This window comes from Choloepus didactylus, chromosome 2, assembly GCF_015220235.1.
Source record: "Choloepus didactylus isolate mChoDid1 chromosome 2, mChoDid1.pri, whole genome shotgun sequence".
NCBI classification, from domain to species: Eukaryota; Metazoa; Chordata; class Mammalia; order Pilosa; family Megalonychidae; genus Choloepus; species Choloepus didactylus.
In genome coordinates this window covers 221,349,624-221,370,213 of record NC_051308.1, presented here as the reverse complement: position 1 = coordinate 221,370,213, position 20,590 = coordinate 221,349,624, and the positions used below count along the sequence as shown (strand labels likewise).

Genomic DNA, 20,590 nt, shown 5'->3' with positions numbered 1-20,590 from the left:
CTGGGGATGCCCAGAAATGACTATGGTCTGTTAATTTCTGATGGGTGTAGTAGGAACAAGTTCACTGAAATGTTGCTATAGTATGTAACTTTCTTGGGGTAAAGTAGGAACATGTTGGAAGTTAAGCAGTTATCTTAGGTTAGTTGTCTTTTTCTTACTCCCTTGCTATGGTCTCTTTGAAATGTTCTTTTATTGTATGTTTGTTTTCTTTGTAACTTTTTTTTTCATACAGTTGATTTGAAAAAAGAAGGGAAAGTTAAAAAAAAAAAAAAAAGAAAAAAGACAAACAAGGAAAAAAAAAAAAAAAAAAAAAAAGATGTAGTGCCCCCTTGAGGAGCCTGTGGAGAATGCAGGGGTATTCGCCTACCCCACCTCCATGGTTGCTAACATGACCACAGACATAGGGGACTGGTGGTTTGATGGGTTGAGCCCTCTACCATAAGTTTTACCCTTGGGAAGACGGTTGCTGCAAAGGAGAGGCTAGGCCTCCCTGTATTTGTGCCTAAGAGTCTCCTCCTGAATGCCTCTTTGTTGCTCAGATGTGGCCCTCTCTCTCTGGCTAAGCCAACTTGAAAGGTGAAATCACTGCCCTCCCCCCTACGTGGGATCAGACACCCAGGGAAGTGAATCTCCCTGGCAACGTGGAATATGACTCCCGGGGAGGAATGTAGACCCGGCATCGTGGGATGGAGAACATCTTCTTGACCAAAAGGGGGATGTGAAAGGAAATGAAATAAGCTTCAGTGGCAGAGAGATTCCAAAACGAGCCGAAAGATCACTCTGGTGGGCACTCTTACGCACACTTTAGACAACCTTTTTTAGGTTCTAAAGAATTGGGGTAGCTGGTGGTGGATACCTGAAACTATTAAACTACAACCCAGAACCCATGAATCTCGAAGACAGTTGTATAAAAATGTAGCTTATGAGGGGTGACAGTGGGATTGGGAATGCCATAAGGACCAAACTCCACTTTGTCTAGTTTATGGATGGATGTGTAGAAAAGTAGGGGAAGCAAACAAACAGACAAAGGTACCCAGTGTTCTTTTTTACTTCAATTGCTCTTTTTCACTCTAATTATTATTCTTGTTATTTTTGTGTGTGTGCTAATGAAGGTGTCAGGGATTGATTTAGGTGATGAATGTACAACTATGTAATGGTACTGTAAACAATCGAAAGTACAATTTGTTTTGTATGACTGCGTGGTATGTGAATATATCTCAATAAAATGATGATTAAAAAAAAAAAAAAGACTACATACCATATGACTGCATTAATACGAACATCTATTAAGGTAAAACTAATCTCTAGTGATAGAACAGGGCAGAGATGGACCGCACAATTAGAGGGAAACTTCTGGGGTGATGCAAACAATCTTTTATCTTGAGAGGGGTGATGCTTATAACTGCAAACGTTTGTCAAAACTCATCAAGGTAAATGTGTGCATGTTACTGTACAAAAATTATATCTCAATAAAGTCAATTTAAAAGAAAAAAATCAAAACATGCAACTACCATATGGCCCAGCATTGCACTCCCAGACATCTATCCCAGACAAATGAAAATTTATGTTCATAAATAAAAAGTACAAGCAACAAAAGAAAAAATAAATTGGACTTAATCAAAATTAAAAACTTTTTGTGCATCAAAGGACACAATCAAGAGAATGACAAAACAACCCACAGAATGAGAGAAAATATTTGCAAATAATATATCTGATCAGGGTCTAATTCCACAATATAAAAAGAGTTCTTCCAACTCACCAACAAAAAGACAAACAACCCAATTAAAAAATGGGCAAAGGACATGAATAGACATTTCTCCAAAGAAGATATACAAATGGCCAATAAACACATGAAAAGATGTTTGACATCATTAGTCATAAGAGGAATGCCAATGAAAATCACAGTGAGAGAGCAACTAAAAGATCAAATACCTAAGAATAAATTTAACGAAGGATAAAGGACTTGTACATGGAAAACAGTAAAACATTGCTGAAAGAAATTAAAGAAGACATAAATAAATGGAAAGACGTTCTGTGTTTATGGATTGGAAAACTAAATACAGTTAAGATGTCAATACTACCAAAAACGATTTATAAACTCAATGTAATCCCAATTAAAATTCCAATAGCCTTCTTCATAGAAATGGAAAAACCAAACATCAAAATCCCAGCTGCATAAAATGGGAGTCCATCATTCAAATGGTGCCTTATCTAGAAAGGAAAGAAGCTCTAAGCTACAGAGAAATGCAAATGCTTGAAAACTGATTTTGGTGATGACTACACAACTATACAATGATACTGTGAGCCACTGATTGTGTACTTTGGATAGATTTTATGGTGTGTGGCAGATTAGGAGAGATAGAGTAAAAGTCTTCTCCACAACAAACACTAAATAAAGGACAGAAAGTGCTCCAGAACAGCAGTTCCAGGTTTCTACTGGCTGCGCAGGAACTTCTATACCCATAATAAGTTTGTACTTTGAGAAACTGAGAGGTGGCGTTTAAGAGGGGTGAGTGTTTGGCCGGAATGCTACTGGGGAATGGGTGGCTGAAGCTGGCTGATGGTGCAGAGGGGAGTAGCCTTCCATGCCTTGGGCACCCTCCTCAGTTCCTGGGGTGGGTGATAACCCTTCATAGACTCGCCAAGAGCCCTTGTGCCAAAGACTGGCCATTGGAGCAGGCAGATGATTGTGGAAGGAGGGAGCTCTCCACGCCCCGTGCAGCCATCTTTGCAGCTGGCTGGGAGACAATCCTTTACCACCCCACAGACGAGAGCTTCCTTGAGGGAATTTGGGATTTGGTGGTCTTGTGACGACATCCACTCTTCCTCTATGGAAGTCTGTGGTGTGCACAGCCTAGAGGCCAGGGTGCCTCACAGAAGTGCCAGGAGCCCTCCCCCAATCCAAGGGATTCGTGGGTACACGGCAGAGGGGGACTGTGGGGTATCTGAGCTGGAAGGTGAGATTTGTAGCTCTGCAGCCCCAAAGTACTCCACCAGCAGCCCTGGGAATGGCCGGGACCACTGGGTCCTGGAGCAGACTCCCTAACAAATTGCACAGGGCACACCTCCACCCACAGGGCTGGCAGTCCCCAGAGCACATAGAAAATTGGTGCACCGATTGGACTTTCACATGGTTTGGACCCCTACTCAGTGCATTGACAAAGTTGGTGATAACTGGCTTCAGGGTAAGAGGTGGCTCAGGAGTGCCATCTTCTGGTAGGTCAGGGAAAGTGCACTGCACCAAGCCGTAGCTCTGTCAAATTATAGATAAATGTTCAAATAATTCTGGATATCCTAAAAGAACCTTATCAAGATAAACAAATGCCAAAAAGCCAAAAACAATAGAAAATTATAAAGCACATGAAGAAACCAGAAAATATGGATGATCTAAACGTACAAATTAAAAAACCAGAGGAGACACAGAACTTGGAGCAATTAATCAAAGAAGTACAAACATACATCAGTATCATTGCTCAGGATACATGAAGTAGACCCTAGAAGAGCATAAAGAATTTGCAAGAGTAAATTTAAAAATAGCAGATCTTATGGAAATAAAACACACTGTTGATAAAATTAAAAATATTCTTGAGACACATAACACCAGATTTGAAGAGACAGAGGAACAAATTAGCAAACATGAGGATAGGTGATGGAGAGTGAAAGCACAAAAGAATGAAGGTAAAAAAATGAAAAAATTTGAAATGGATCTCAGGTAAATGATGGACAACATGAAGCACACAAATATAAGAAACACTGGTGTCCCAGAAGGGGAAGACAAAAGAGTAAAAGGCTAGGAAGAATATATGAAGATATTGTTGGGGAAAACTTCCCAACCCTTCTATATGATATAAATACGCAAATCAAAGATGTCCAATGAACTCCAAATAGAATAAATCCAAATAAACCCACTCTGAGACATATTCTGATCAGATTACCAAAGGGTGAAGAGAATGAGAAAGTTCTGAAAGCAGCAAGAGAGAAGCGATTCACCACATACAAGGGAAACAACAGAAGACTAAGTACTGACTACTCAAGTGGGCACCATGAGGGCAAGAAGGCAGTGGTATCACATATTTAAAATTCTGAAAGAGAAAAATTGCCAGCCAAGAATTCCTTATCCAGCAAAGCTCTCCTTCAAAATTGAGGGAGAGCTTAAAATTTTCACAAACAAACAAATACTGAAAGAATTTGTTAACAAGAAACCTCCCCTATAAGAAATAATAAAGGGAGCTCTACAAGCTGAGCAAAAAAGAAAGGAGAGAGAGTTCTGGAGAAGGGCACAGAACTGAAGAGTCTTAATAAGGGGAACTTGAAGGAAATAAAGAGAGGGGGAAAATACATCTGACAAATAAAAACCAAAGGATAAGATGGCTGATTCAAGTACTGCCTTCACAGTAATAACATTGAATGTGAATGGATTAAACTCCCCAATCAAAAGACACAGATTGGCAGAATAGACTAAAAAATATGAACTATGAATGTGTTGTTTACAAGAGGCTCATCTTAGACCCAGTGACATAAAGAAATTGAAAGGGAAAGGATGGAAAAAAATATTCCATTTAAACTACAACCAAAAGAAACCAGGTGTAGCAATACTAATTTCACATAAAATACACTTTAAATGCAAGGATGTCATAAGAGACAAAGAAGGACTCTATATTCTAATAATAGAGACAGTTCACCAAGAAGAAATAACAACCATAAATGTTTATGCACCCAGTCAAGGTGCTCCAAAGTACATGAGACAAACATTGGCAAAACTGAAGGAAACAATAGATGTTTCCACAATAATTGTGGGAGACTTCAATATATCACTCACTCCTATAGATAGATCAACCAGACAGAGGACCAATAAGGAAACTGAGAACATAAACAATGTGACAAACGAATTAGACTTACCAGACATATATAGAGTATTATATCCCAAATTGCCAGGATATACATTCTTCTCTAGTGCTCATGGAACTTTCTCCAGAATAGATCATATGCTGGGCCATAAAAAAGTCTCTATATATCTAAAAAGACTGAAATTATTCAAGGCACATTGTCTGACCACAATGGAATGCAACTAGAAGTCAATAACCATTAAAGACATAGAATATTCACAAATATCTGGAGGTTAAACAACACCTAAACAATCAGTGGGTCAAAGAAGAAATTGCTAAATATCTAGAGATGAATGAAAATGAGAACACAACATATCAAAATTTATGGGATGCTGCAAAGGTGGTAATGAGGGGGAAATTAATAGCTCTAAGTGCATACATTAAAAAGGAAGAAAGAGCTAAAATCAAAGAACTAATGGAACAACTGAAGAAACTTGAAAATGATCAGCAAACTAATCCCAAAGCAAGTAGAAGGAAAGAAATAACAAGGATTAAAGCAGAAATAAATGATATGGAGAACAAAAAAACAATAGAGAACAAATAAAACCAGAAGTTGGTTCTCTGAGAAGATCAACAAGATTGACAAACCCTTAGCTAGACTGACAAAGTAAAAAAGAGAGAAGACCCAAATATACAAAATAATAAATGAGAGGGAGGACTTTACTATGGATCCTGAAGAAATTTAAAAAATCATAAGAGGATACTATTAACAACTGTGCACCAACAAAGTAGATAATATAGAGGAAACGGATAATTTCCTGGAAACACATGAACTACCTAGACTGACCAGAGAAGAAACAGAAGATCTCAACAAACCAATCATGAGCAAAGAGATCCAATCAGTCATCAAAAAGCTTCCTACAAATAAAAGCCCAGGGCCAGATGGCTTTATAGGGAAATTCTACCAAACTTTCCAAAAAGAACTGACACCAATCCTACTTAAACTCTTTCAAAAAACAGAAGAAAATGGAATGTTACCTAACTCATTTTATGAAGCCAACATCACTCAAATAACAAAACCAGATAAAGATGCTACAAGAAAGGAATACTACAGGCAAAGCTCCTTAATGAATACAGAGGTAAAAATTCTCAACAAAATACTTGCAAACTGAATCCAAGGACACATTAAAAAAAATCATACACCACGACCAAGGGGGATTCATCCCAGGTATGCAAGGGTGGTTCAACATAAGAAAATCAATCAATGAAATACAACACATTAATAAATCAAAAGGGAAAAATCAAATGATCATCTCAATAGATGCTGAAAAAGCATTTGACAAAATCCAGCATCCTTTTTTGATAAAAACACTTCAAAAGGTAGGAATTGAAGGAAACTTCCTCAATATGATAAAGGGCATATATTAAAACCCACAGCCAGCATAGTACTCAATGGTGAAAGACTGAAAGCCTTCCCCCTAATATCAGGAATGAGACAAAGATGCCTGCTGTTACCACTGTTATTCAACATTGTGCTATAAATTCTAGCCAGAGCAATCCAGCTAGACAAAAAAATAAAAGGCATCCAAATTGGAAAGGAAGAAGTAAAACTGTCACTATTTGCAGATGATATGATCTTATATTTGGAAAACCCTGAGAAATTGACAACACAGCTACTTGAGCTAATAAATAAATTCAGCAAAGTGGTGGGATACAAGACTAATGCATATAAGTCAGTAATGTTCCTATATAGTAGAAATGACCTAACTGAAGGGACATTCAAGAAAAAGATTCCATTCCGAACAGCAATTAAATAAAATCAAGTACCCTTGAATAAACTTAACCAAGGATGTAAAAGACCTCTACACAGAAAGTTATATAACTTTACTAAAAGAAAGAAAAGGGGATCTAAAGACATGGAAAGATATTCTGTGTTCATGGATAGGAAGGTAAACAGCATTAAGATGTCAATCCTACCCAAAATGATCTACAGATTCAACGTAATTCCAATCAAAATTCCAACAACCGACTTTGGAGACTTGGAAAAGCTAGTTATCAAATTTATTTGGAAGGTGTTCTGGTTTGCTAACACTGTCATTATGCAAAATACCAGAAATGGATTGGGTTTTATAAAGGGGGGTTATTTGGTTACAAGGTTACAGTCTTAAGGCCATAAAGTATCCAAGGTAAGGCATCAACAACAGGGTACCTTCACTGAAGGATGGCCGATGGCATCCAAAAACCTCTGTTAGCTGGGAAGGCACATGGCTGGTGTCTGCTTGCTCCCAGGTTGTGTTTCAAAATGGCATCCTCCAAAATGTCAGTGTCAGCTTCCAACGGCCATCTTCAAAATGTGTCTCTCAGCTGCAGCTGCTCTGAGTTCCTCCTGTTTGTCAGCAATTTTATATGGCTCCAGTGATTTAATTCACACCCACCCTGAATGGGTGGGTTAACACCTCCATGGAAATTATCCAATCAAAGGTCTTGCCCACAGTTGATTGAGTCCCATTTCCATGGGAACACTCTATCAATAGGTTCCAACCTAATCAACACTAATATGTCTGCCCCCACACGATTGCATCAAAGAATATGGCGTTTTGGGGGACATAATACATCCAAACCGGCACAGAAGGAAAAGATGCCTCAACTTGCTAAAAACATTCTGAAAAAGAAAAACGAAGTAGGAGGACGTACACTTCCTGACTTTGAAGCTTACTGTAAAGGCATAGTAGGCAAAACAACATGATATTGGCACAAAGACAGACATATTGATCAATGGAGTCAAATTGAGAATCGGAAACAGACCCCCAGATCTATGGTCAACTGATTTTTGATAAGCCCCCAAATTCACTGAACTGGGACAGAACAGTCTCTTCAACAAATGGGGCTGGGAGAACTGGATATCCAAATCCAAAAGAATGAAAGAGGACTCCTACCTCACACCCTATACAAAAATTAACTCAAAGTGGATCAAAGACCTCAATATAAGAGACACTACCATAAAACTCCTAAAAGATAATGTAGGGAAACATCTTCAAGACCTAGTATTACGAGGTTGCTTCTTAGACCTTATACCCAAAGCACAAGCAATGAAAGAAAAAACAGATAAATGGGAACTCTTCAAAATCAAAAACTTCTGTACCTCAAAGGAATTTGTCAAAAAGGTAAAGAGGCAGCCAACTCAATGGGAGAAAATTATTTGGAAACCATGTATCTGATAAGAGAGTGATATCTTGCATATATAAAGAAATCCCACAATTCAATGACAATAGTACAAACATCCCAATTATAAAATGGGCAAAAGATATGAAAAGACAGTTCTCTGAAGAGGAAATAGAAATGGCCAAAAACCACATGAAAAAATGTTCAGCCTTACTAGCTATTAGGGATATGCAAATCAAGACCACCATAAGATATCATCTCACATCAATAAGAATGGCTACCATCAAACAAACAGGAAACTACAAATGCTGGAGAGGATGTGGAGAAACTGGAACTCTTATTCATTGCTGGTAGGACTGTATAATGGTACAGCCACTCTGCAAGACAGTTTGGCGGTTCCTCAGAAAACCAGGTATCGAGTTATCCAACGATCCAGTAATTGAACTTCTCGGTATACACCCAGAAAATCTGAAAGTAGTGACATGAACAGATATTATTCACAATTGCCAAGAGATGGAAACAATCTAAATGTCCTTCAACAGATGAATGGATAAACAAAATGTGGTATATACAAATGATGGAATACTCTGCAGCAGTAAGAAGGAACAAAGTCATGAAACATGTGACAACATGGATGAATCCTGAAGGCATAATGCTGAGTGAAATAAGCCAAACAAAAAAGGAGATATTGTATGTTACCACTAATGTGAACTCTGTGAAAACTGTAAAATAAGTGTCTTGTAATGTAGAATATAGGGAACCAAGAGGTAAGTCAGAAACTAGTGAAGGGGGAACAATAATCTAATATGTACAGATATGATAATGAGGGTGATCTTAATGGTATGGGAATGGTCAGGTATGTCTATGGTTCTTTAACAGGATTATAAGTATCAGTGATGCATTGAAGGTGAACATGTTTGTAAATGGTTGTTTCAAAGCATGAAACCCAAAGAGTAGCAATACAAACCTAAATAATTGTTAGCATGATATATTTATGACACTGGTGCAGAGGGTTAACAACAGAGTGGTATGGAAAAACTACCCATTATGTATTAAAGAATATATCTAATAGGAATATCTTACCAACTTGACACTAATACTAGGGATGAAAAGTTAGCAGCTGATAAGAGCTCTAGGATGTATTATGTTCTGATAATTGTTTAAAGTTGAGAGTGATGATTGTACAACTGAGTGAAGATAATGTAAGAAACTGAGGATTTATCCTGGGATAGAATATATATTAAGTGAAGTTAGGAATCCACTACTTAATAAATCAAGCCCTCCACTTGAGTCTTCCTCTTGTGAAATTTAATGTTGTAAATAGGAGGCTGAGCCCTCCTATAATTATACCTAAGAGGTACCTCCAGGGAACCACTTTTGTTGCTCAAAGGTGAACTTCGTCTCTCTAAGCCCAACTTGGCAAATAAATTCATTAACCTCCCCACCATGAGGGACATGACTCCCAGGGGAATGAATCTCCCTGGCAACATGGGACAATGACACCCAAGAATGAACCTTGCCCTGACAGCAAGGAATTGAAAATGCCTATTTGACCAAAAGAGGGAAAAAAAGAAAGGTAACAAGCTGAGATCACAGTGGCTGTTGAGAGGCTATTCTGGAGGTTTCTCTTATGCGAGCTCCAGCTAAACATCCCAAATGGCCACAGTATACCATGCTCTTACCAAAAGAAGTCCCCAAATACCTACATCCCTACCTGAGATTCTATAAAAGATTCACTCACTAAGTTTTATCTTTCAGAAATTTAAATCTACCAGACTGTTCCTAAACCAGACAAGTCCTAAAACCCAGAGGCAACAGCCTCTTTAAGAACAACAATCAGAGGCAGTCCCTTTCCTCACAGTGTCAACATCCCCTTTCAATATGAACAAGTTAGGGTGCTCACTGCCTTGACACCCTTGAAGATGGAGAAAGAGACTAAGTGAGAGGAAGAGGTAGCAACAAATAAGTTAAGATTTAACAAAGGTCTATGAATACTGAAACTATATATAATTATATATATTTTTTGGATGCTGGGGTGTTGTAATGGCTGGAAGGAAGTAAATGACATGGTGGAACTATAGCCTATAGCATCCTTGGGATTTGCTCTATAGCTGCTTGTTAAATGTGCCCTGAAGGTCTTCACCTTTCCGTATATACCTTGTATTGCATAATAGGGAAGGGACTGAGACTGTGGAACTGTAATCCATAACAATTTTTGAAATCACCTATATAACTGCTTGCTGATCTGCACCTCGAGAGTTGACACCTTTCTGTATGTATGTTATATTTTACAATAACGGAAATGGCTGAAGCTGTGGAAAGGTGACCCATGACATTCTTTGAAATTTGCTAACTTCTTGTGAAATCATACTTTGAAAGTTATCACTGTTATGTACATATGTTAAAGTTCACAATTAAAAAAAATCATTTTCTCTCTCTCTTGCAAAAAAAAAAAAAAAAAAAAAAAAAAAAAAAGGGGCAAGAGGCCCCGAGTAGTTAAAGCCATCTTGAAAAACAACAAAGTTGGAAGACTCATCCTTCCCAATTTCAAAACTCAATACAATGCTATAGTAATCAAAACAGTGTGGTACTGGCACAAGGAGAGAATATAGATTAATGGAATAGAATTGAGTGCTCAGAAATAAATCCTTACATCTCTGACCAGTTGATTTTGTTGTTGTTTTTCTTGTTTGTTTGTTTGCTTTTATATATTTTTTTATTAGATAAATTCTGGGTTTACAGAAAAATTAGGCAAAAAATAGAGTTCCTATATACTTCCCCCATTATTAAAACTTTTCATTTATGTGGTACCTATGTTACAATTTAAGAAAGAATATTATTATAATTGTACTATTAAGTATAATCCATAGTTTACAATAGGGTTCACTGTTTGTGTTATACAGTCCTATGTGTTTTTATTTTTGATTTAATTCTAGTAACATATATATAACCTAAAATTTCCCCTTTAACCACATTCAAATGGTGTTAATTACATTCACAATGTTGTGCTACCATCTCCACCATCCATTACCAAAACTTTTCCATCACACCATACAGCAATCCTGTACCAATTAAAAATTAACTCCTGAGTTTTTAAGGACCATGTCTGTGAGTCAGGATTCCTGATCCAGAGACAATGGCCCTGATGGGATGGAGCCCGAAGGTGTCATCAAGAGTAACTGGAATGAGATTGTTGATAGCTTTGATGACATGAATCTCTCGGAGTCCCTCCTCCGTGACATTTATGCTTATGGTTTTGAGAAGCCCTCTGCCATCCAGCAGCAAGCCATTCTTCCTTGTATCAAGGGTTATGATGTGATGACTCAAGCCCAATCTGGGGATTGGGAAAATGGCTACTTTTGCCATATCAATTCTGCAACAAATCAAATTGGATCTAAAGGCCCCTCAGGCCTTGGTCCTGGCTCCCACTCGGGAATTGGCTCAGCAGATACAGAAGGTAGTGATGGCATTAGGTGATTACATGGGTGCCTCCTGCCACGCCTGCATCGGGGGCACCAATGTTCGTGCCAAGGTTCAGAAGCTGCAGACGGAGGCTCCCCAAATCATTGTGGGGACCCCAGGCTGTGTGTTTGAAATGCTTAATCGGAGAATACCTGTCTCCCAAATACATCAAAATATTTGTATTGGATGAAGCTGATGAAATGTTAAGCTGCGGATTCAAAGACCAGATCTATGACATATTCCGAAAACTCAACAGCAATACCCAGGTGGTTGTGTTGTCAGCTACAATGCCTTCTGATGTGCTTGAGGTGACTAGGAAGTTCATGAGGGACCCTATCCGGATTCTCATCAAAAAGGAAGAGTTGACACTGGAGGGTATCCGCCAATTCTACATCAATGTGGAACGAGAGGAGTGGAAGCTGGACACACTGTGAGACCTGTATGAAACCCTGACCATCACCCAGGCCATCATCTTCATCAACACCCGAAGGAAGGTCAACTGGCTCACTGAGAAGATGCATGCCCGAGACTTCACTCTCTCTGCCATGCATGGCGATATGCACCAAAAGGAATGAGATGTGATCAAGAGGGAGTTTCGTTCCGGTTCTAGCAGAGTATTCATTACCACTGACCTGCTGGCCAGAGGCACCGATGTGCAGCAGGATTTTTTAGTCATCAACTATGACCTTCTCACCAACAGAGAAAACTATATCCACAGAATCGGTCATGGTGGATGTTTTGGCTGTAAGGGTGACTATTAACATGGTGACAGAAGAAGGCAATAGTACTCTTCGAGACATTGAGATCTTCCACAACACCTCCATTGAGGAAATGCCCCTCAATGTTGCTGACCTCATCTGAGGGGTTGCCCTGTTACCCAGCCCCAGCTAGGGTTCATTCCTGTGGGGCCGAGGAAGAGCAGGAGTGGGAAGGGAAGGGAGTCAAGGGATGGACATCTTGCCATTTTGTTTCCCTTTTTTTTTTCTTTGAATAAATGTCACTTTTTGAGGCAAAAAAAAAAAAAAAAAATTAACTCCCCATTCCCTACCCCAATCCTTGTCATTAGTAACCTGTATTCTAGTTTCTGACTCTATAAATTTACTATTCTAATTATTTCATATCAGTGATATCATACAGTATTTGTCCTTTTGTGTCTGGCTTATTTTATTCAACATGATATCTTCAAGGTTCATCCATGTTGTCACCTGTATCAGATCTGCATTTGTTTTCAAGGGACTGAATAATATTCTACTGTATGTATATACTACATTTTGTTTATCCATTCTCACTCACGATTCTGTTTTATACCTCATATTTTCACTGAACAATATATCTTAAAGATTATTTAATGAGCTTCCTCATTTTTTTAATAGCTTGAGATATGATTCCCATAAGATATAATTCAACCATTTAAAGTATACAATTCGATGGTTTTTTAGTACATTCACAGGGTTATGCAATTGTTACCATTATGTAATCTTAGCATTTTTTCATCCCACCTAAAAGAAACCCCATATCCATTAGCAGTCACTCCCCATTTTTCTCCTAACAACTCCAGTCCTAGACAACCACTAATCTACTTCCTGTCTCTAAACATTTGCCTATTTTTGGACATTTCATGGAAATGGAATCATATAATATTTGGTCTTTTGTGACTGGCTTCTTTCACTTAGCATAATGTTTTCAAGGGTCTCATTTTTTTTTAAGGATTCCTTTACATAATTATTCCCTAATTTATTTAACTATATCCCTTTTGACGGACTTTTAGGCTGAAATTCTTTATATGTATGATATTCTATTTACATCGAGTTCAACTATAATATAAATTATTAAAAATGTAATCATGGGATCAAAACACACACACACACACACACACACACACACACAGCTACTGTGAAGGATGGTTTGGCGGTTCCTCAGTAAGCTTAGTATAGAGTTACCTTATGACCTGGCAATCCTGCTACTTGGGATATACCCTGAAATCTGAAAGCAGGGACACGAACAGACACTTGCACACTGGATTTCATAGTGGCACTATTTACAATAGCCAAAAGATGGAAACAACCCAAGTGTCCATCAACAGATGGATTGACAAAATGTGGTATATATATGATGGAATATTATCCAGCAGTCCTAAAGCATGTGACAACATGAATGATCCTTGAGGACATTAAGTAAAATAAGTCAGATGCAAAAGGACAAATATTGTATGATCTTACTAATATGAATTATAATATGTAAACTCACAGCTATAACATCTAGAATATAGGTTACCAGGATATAGAATGAGGCTAAAGAAAGGGAAACAGTTGCTTAATATGTGCAGAATGTTTAACTAGGTTGAACTGAAACACTGGAAATGGATAGAGGTGACAGTAGCATGTTATTGTGAGAATAATTAACAGTGCTGAATGGTTTGTGAATATGATGGAAAGGGGAAGTTTAGAGTCACATATGTCACTAGAAGAAAAGCTGGAGGTTAAAACATGGGAATGTATAACAGTGAATTTTATGGTGGACAATGTCAATGATTGTATAAATAAAAAAAAGTTCTTTTCATGAACTAGAACAAATGTATGACACTATTACAAGGATTTAATAATAGAGGGGGTATATGGGAAAAAATGTACCTATTGCAAACTATGGACTATATTATCAGTAATTTTTTTTTTTTGCATTCTTCACTTAGTATATCTTGGAGATTTATTTATAGCATTATACACAGGTCTGCCTAATACCTTTTTTATGGGCATATATATTCCATTACATAGATGTACCACAATTTATTGCTCACTTCACTACTGGTTGAAATTTTGATTGCTTCCAGTATGTTGCTGCTACAAAACAGAACTGTAATGAACATCTTGTACATATATATAAATTAACCACTTTTGTCAGTATATCTGGAAGTTAAATTGCTAACTGTGGAATTGCTAGATCAAATGCTATTTTTTTTTATTTTGAAATAAATTCAGAGTTATAGGAACAGTTGCAAAAACAATACTAGCCCCATACACAGAATTCCATCATACCCTGACCCCCCTCCCCCGATAGCTCAATCCACCAACTTTAACATGCTGTCACATTGCTATTTCTTTCCCTCCCTCCTTCCCTCCCTATCTATTATCCATCATCTATTGCTCTGTCTTCTGAACATATGAGAGTTAGCCACACACATCCTTGAACAAACACTATAATTCACGTATACACTTCCCATGAACAAGAACATTCTTTTATGCAATTCCATTAAGCGCAGCTAAGAAGTACAAGAGATTCAACAATGATACAAAGCTTACATTCTATATTTCCTTTTCCCTATGTCTCAACTGTGTCCCTTTGAGCCACCTGTCCTCTATCCTCCAATCCCATCCAAGTTCATCCTTAGCATTCAATTGTCATCTAGTTGGACTTTTTTTTTTTTTTCAGTTGTGGAAACATATATACAGCCTAAATCTTCCCATTCCACCCCCTTCCTAGCCTTCCATTAGCGGGATTAATCACACTTAGAATGTTGTAATGCTCTTTCCCACCATCCATTATTAGAAATTTCCCTTCACCTCAAACAGCAACCCTACACGCATTTCTTAACTCTCCATTGCCCCTTCCCCCATTTCTCTTAACCCAAAGTCTACTTTTCATCTCTATGGTTATATATTCTCTGATAATTTCTTTGTGTTTACTGTGGGGCTTAAAATTAACCTCTTAAATCCATATCAATCTTGTTTTTCTTTGATACCACCTTCACTTCAATAGGACACATAAACTCTGTTCCTATACTCCTTCATTCCCCCACCTTTATATAGTTGTCTAAAATTACATATTTTACATTGAATTCAAAACCACTGATTTGTCCTTAGAGTTTGTGTATTTTATATCATGTAGGAAGTAAATAGCGGAGTTACAGTTCAAAAATTATTGACTTCTATTTGTATTCCATTGTGGTTGGAGAATGTGCTTTGAGTATATTCCATTATTTTTTTTTAAATTTCTTGAGGCTTGTTTTATGTCCCAGCTTGTGGTCCCTTCTGGAGAAAGATCTGTGATCACTAGAGAAAAATGAGTGTCCTGGTGATTTGGGATGCAAGGTACTATATATGACTGTTAAAATTCTCTATAACTCTTTCTCCTTTCTTTGTTTCTCTGTTGGTAGGGCTCCCTTTAGAATCTGAAGTAGGGCAGGTCTTTTATTGGCAAAGTCTCTCAGCATTTGCTTGTCTGTGAAAAATTTAAGCTCTCCCTCAAATTTGAAGGAGAGTTTTGCTGGATAAAGTATTCTTGGTTGGAAATTTTTCTCTCTCAGAATTTTAAATATGTCACGCCACTGCCTTCTCGCCTCCATGGTGGCCGCTGCGTAGTCACTACTTAGTCTTATGTTGTTTCCTTTGTATGTGGTTCTTGCTGCTTTCAGAACTTGCTCCTTCTCTTCAGTATTTGACAGTCTGATCAGAATATGTCTTGGGGTGGGTTTATTTGGATTTATTCTATTTGGAGTTCGCTGGGAATTTATGCTTTGTGTATTTATATTGTGTAGAAGGTTGGGGAAGTTTTCCCCCAAAATTTCTTTGAATACTCTTTCTAGACCTTTACCCTTCTCTTCCCCTTCTGGGACACCAATGAGTCTTAAGTTTGGACATTTTATCTATCATATCCCTGAGATCCATTTTGATTTTTTCAATTTTTTTCTCCTTTCTTTCTTTTGTTCTTTCATTTTCTGTTCTGTGGACTTCTAGGACAATGAGATGTTGTTCAGCTTCCTCTAGTCTTGTATTGTGAATATTCAGAGTCTTTTTAATTTGGCCAACAGTTTCTTTTATTTCCATAAGATCTTCTATTTTTTTATTTACTCTTGCAATGTCTTCTTTATGCTCTTCTAGGGTCTTCTTTATGTCACTTATATCCTGGGCCATGGTCTTCTTGATGTCCTTTAAATCCTTTGCCATGTTTTCGTTCCTCGATTGTAGTTCTTTGATTAATTTTGCGAGGTACTGTGTTTCTTCCTATATCTTGATTTGTGTGTTTGGAGTTGGATTCTCCATATCATCTGGTTTTATCATATGCATTAAGATTTTCTGTTGTTTTTGGCCTTTTGGCATTTGTTTTGCTTGATAGGGATCTTTCCAGTTGTAACAAAAAAAGGATATCAATCTAATTTTTCAGAAACACATTTTGGTGATGTACACTTTCTCTAACTAACCAGCAGATGGCGTCTGTGAGTCACCTATATCCTTCAAGTCAGTTCTCAACCTTGTTCCTGCCGTGTGTGGGGAAACGATTCTTGTGGGTTCAGTTGGAGAACTCAGTTTGGGTGTGTTGCTGGAGCCGTCCGCCCTGAATTTGGGCCTGTGTACAGGTGGCCAGGGAGGAAGGGCAGTTTTAATGTTCAAATCCCCCAGGTTCCAGGAGATTCAAGGCTGCTGCAAGAGTCTAAGCCTTCATTTCAGTTCAGCCCCAGACCCTCTCTCTCGCTGATCCACAAACCACCGGACTTGGCATAGCGTCCCCGGGTTCTCTGAGCAGGTCCCCCCTCCCAGCTGCGATCCTCCAGGAGCTCAGCTGAGGGAATGCCGTGCTACATCACCAGCGTGCGCTGTCCCTCAAGGGAAGCCCTGGGCCGCTAGGCCATGCCGCCGCGCACTCTCAGCTTGTTTCAGAATGCAGAATGTCTGAGGCTGTCTTTACTGCAATGTCTTGCGGGCTGAAAACAGCTGAGGTTTTCTCCAGAGAGAGAGAGAGAGGGACAGAAAAACAACCAGGTTCACCCGTCAGCCAGAGATAGCACCCGATCCTCTGGGCTCCCTATCCTGAGACAGGTATGTCCCCTGACTCTCCCAAGGTCAGTTGTCACCAAAAACTGCTGTCTGCTTGTTGAGGATTCACTGTCTGTATTGAGCAGTTAATACTAGAACCTCACTTGGAGCTGGGTTGAGAGAGTGCACAGTGCGGCTTCCGTGAGGGAGGGGCTCTCAGCTCTAGGCTCTCGGCTCTCAGCGCGGGTCTGCAGTTTTACTTACAGATTTTATGCTGTGATCTCGGGCATTCCTCCCAATTCAGGTTGGTGGATGATGAGTGGACAGTCACGTTTGTCTCCCCGCTGTTATTCCAGGTTATTTACTGTTTTTTTGGTCATTTATGAATTGTTCTGGGGGGGACTAAGTCTTCCACTCCTCTCTATGCCGCCATCTTCCCAGAATCTCTATCAGTAATATTTTAATACTCTATCATCAACAGTAACAAATGTACTACACCAATACTATGGGTCAATAATAGGGGGGGATAAGAGACATGGAAGGATTTGGGTTTTCTTTTTTATTTCTTTTTCTTTTCTGGAGTAATAAAAATGTTCTAAAATTGATCATGGGGTTGTAAGCACAACTATGTGATGATACTTGAGCCAGTTTGGATGGTTCGTATGGTGTGTTAATATATCTCAATGAAACTGCATTAAAGACATACACACACACTTGTAAATGCATAAATTATTCCTGGAAAGATATATAAGACACTGATAACTGTGATTGCCCTGGGCAATAGGAGATGGTGGTAATTGCATAGCTTAAAGGGCCGATAGGAGAAAACTTATTTTGCACAGTATATCCCAAATTCTATACCACATGCATATGTTACCTGTCAAAAAATTTAAAATATCTCACATCGTATACAAAAATTTATTCAAGATGGATCAGAGACCTAAATGCAAAAGCACAAAACCATAAAACTTTTTGAAGAAAACATAGGAGAAAATCTTCTTGACTTTGGATTAGGCAGAAATCTTAGACAACAACACTAAAAGCACAATCCAGAAAATTAAAAATTGATGAAAGGGACAACGAAAATTTAAAATTTCTGCTCTGCAAAAGACATTGTTAAGAAAATAAAAAGGCGAGTCAGATTGAAAGAAAATATTTACAAGTCACCTATCTGAAATGAAATTTTATAGAATATATAAAGAATTCTACTGTATAAAAAACCAACTAAGAATGGATCAAAGACCTAAATATAAGAAGCATGACTAAAAACTCCTAGAAGAAAATGTAGGGAAACATTTTCAAGATTTTGTGGCAGGCAGCGGTTTCTTAGACTTCACACCCAAAGCACAAAAATAAAGAAAAAAATGGATAAATGGAACCTCCTCAAAATTAAAAACTTTTGTGCAAAGGACTTTGTCAAAAAAGGTGAAAAGGCAGCCTACTCAATGGGAGAAAATATTTGGAAACCACATATCCAATAAGGATTTAATATCCAGAAATCTAAAGAAATCCTACAACTCAACAATAAAAAGACAACCCAATTTAAAAATCGGCAAAAGATAAGGTCCTGCAACCTCATTAGGGGGCATTTACTTGGAGGATCTGAGAGCAGGGACATGAATGGACATTTGCACACTGGTGTTTATGGAGATAGTATGCATGATTTGCAATGGTTGGAGGTGGCCCAAGAGTACATTGACTGAGGAACAGAATGGTGAACTGTTGTGTGTGCATACAATGGAATACTGAGCAACTGTGAGGAGTGAAGAGGTGAGACACACAACGAGGTGAATGGAACCTGTAGACAGCATTTTGAGTGAACTACACCAGAAATACAGGCAAACACTATAATGCCTCACCAATATGGACTAACTACAATGTGTAGACTAAGAATTGAATCTTAGAGCACAGCCTAACAGGGAAATGATTATTGTAATGGTCCCAAGATTGTAAGCTCTCACAGCAGTCAAATCTATTCCTGAAATGTAATGGCTATCTCCAAACTCTGAGATGCTGATCCCTTTGTGTATAACCTGATTGGTCTCTAGAACATTGGGTATCTGAGTGACACCAGAAACTCAGAGCTAGAACTCAGCAGATATGAATGTCAGTATTACAACATACAGCAACTGTTGAAAAAGCTGAAATAGAGTCTTCAACTAGAGATATGAATGAAGCAGATGTGGTTAGGGCTAGGGCAAATCGGGCCAAAGGGTAAAGGACAATACTGACTGCATTTTAAAATCTCAAATTCCATGTGAGACCAAGGGAAGAGATGGTTAGTTGGTGCAAGAGCTGTATTTCCTAAACAATTTAACTCGTACAGTTTGTTTAAATACCATAATTACATGGAACTTTTAATAGGAAATGAGACCTGGTAGGTTTGCATAGGTTAGTGTGAAATAGCAACACATCCCAAAGCAATTTGGGCAAAGAATAAAAATATATATGCAGGGCCCCCCTGAGGAGCCGGGGGGAAATGCAGAGGTGTTGGGCTTCCTCACCTGGATTGTTGCTGATGTTCTCGCAAACACTGAGGACTGACGGTTTGATGTGCTGAGCCCTCTATAAAGGGACTTGCCCTTATGAAGCTCGTTACTGCAAAGGAGAGGTTAAACCTGCTTATAATTGTGCCTAAGAGTCTCCCTCTGAGTACCTCTTTGTTGCTCAGATGTGGCCCTCTCTCTCTAGCTAAGCCAACTTGGCAGGTAAACTCACTGCCCACCCCCTATGTGGGATCTGACTCCCAGGAGTGTAAATCTCCCTGGCAACACGGGATACAACTCCTGGGGATGAATCTGGACCTGACACTGTGGGATTGAGAACATCTTCCTGACCAAAAGGGGGATGCAAAATGAAACAAAACAAAGTTTCCATGGCTGAGAGATTCCAAATGGAGTCAAGGGGTCACTCTGGTGGGCACTCTTAATACACTATATAGATAACCCTTTTTAGGTTTTAGTGCAGTGAAATAGCTAGAAATTAATATCTGAAACTATCAAACTACAACTTAGTAGCCTTGACTCTTGAAAACAATTGTATAGCAATACAGCTTACAAGAGGTGACAGTGTGATTGTGAAAGCCTTGTGGATTGCAGTCCTTTATATGGATGGATGAGTAGAAAAATGGCAACAAAAAACTAAATGAAAAATAGGGTAGGGGTGATTTGAGTGTTCTTTTTTACTTTTATTTTTTATTTTTTTTTCACTTTTACTGCTACAAGGAAAATGTTCAAAAAACAGATTGGGGTGATGAATGCACAACTATATGATGGTACTGTGAACAACTGATTGTACACTTTGGATGACTGCATGGTATGTGACTCTATCTCAAGAAAAATGAATTATAAGAAAAATGGGCAAAGGACTTGAATAGACATTTCTCCAAAGAGG

The 20,590-nt window shown here is 38.4% G+C and overlaps 1 protein-coding gene and 1 pseudogene across 1 annotated transcript in view; one reads left to right on the top strand and one right to left on the bottom strand.

The window, feature by feature from the left end:
- Positions 1-20,590, bottom strand: part of TAF12 (TATA-box binding protein associated factor 12) — a 52,559-nt gene that overhangs the window by 26,495 nt on the left and 5,474 nt on the right. The gene's annotated exons all lie outside the window — the stretch shown is intronic.
- LOC119527678 lies at positions 11,091-12,311 on the top strand (annotated as a pseudogene).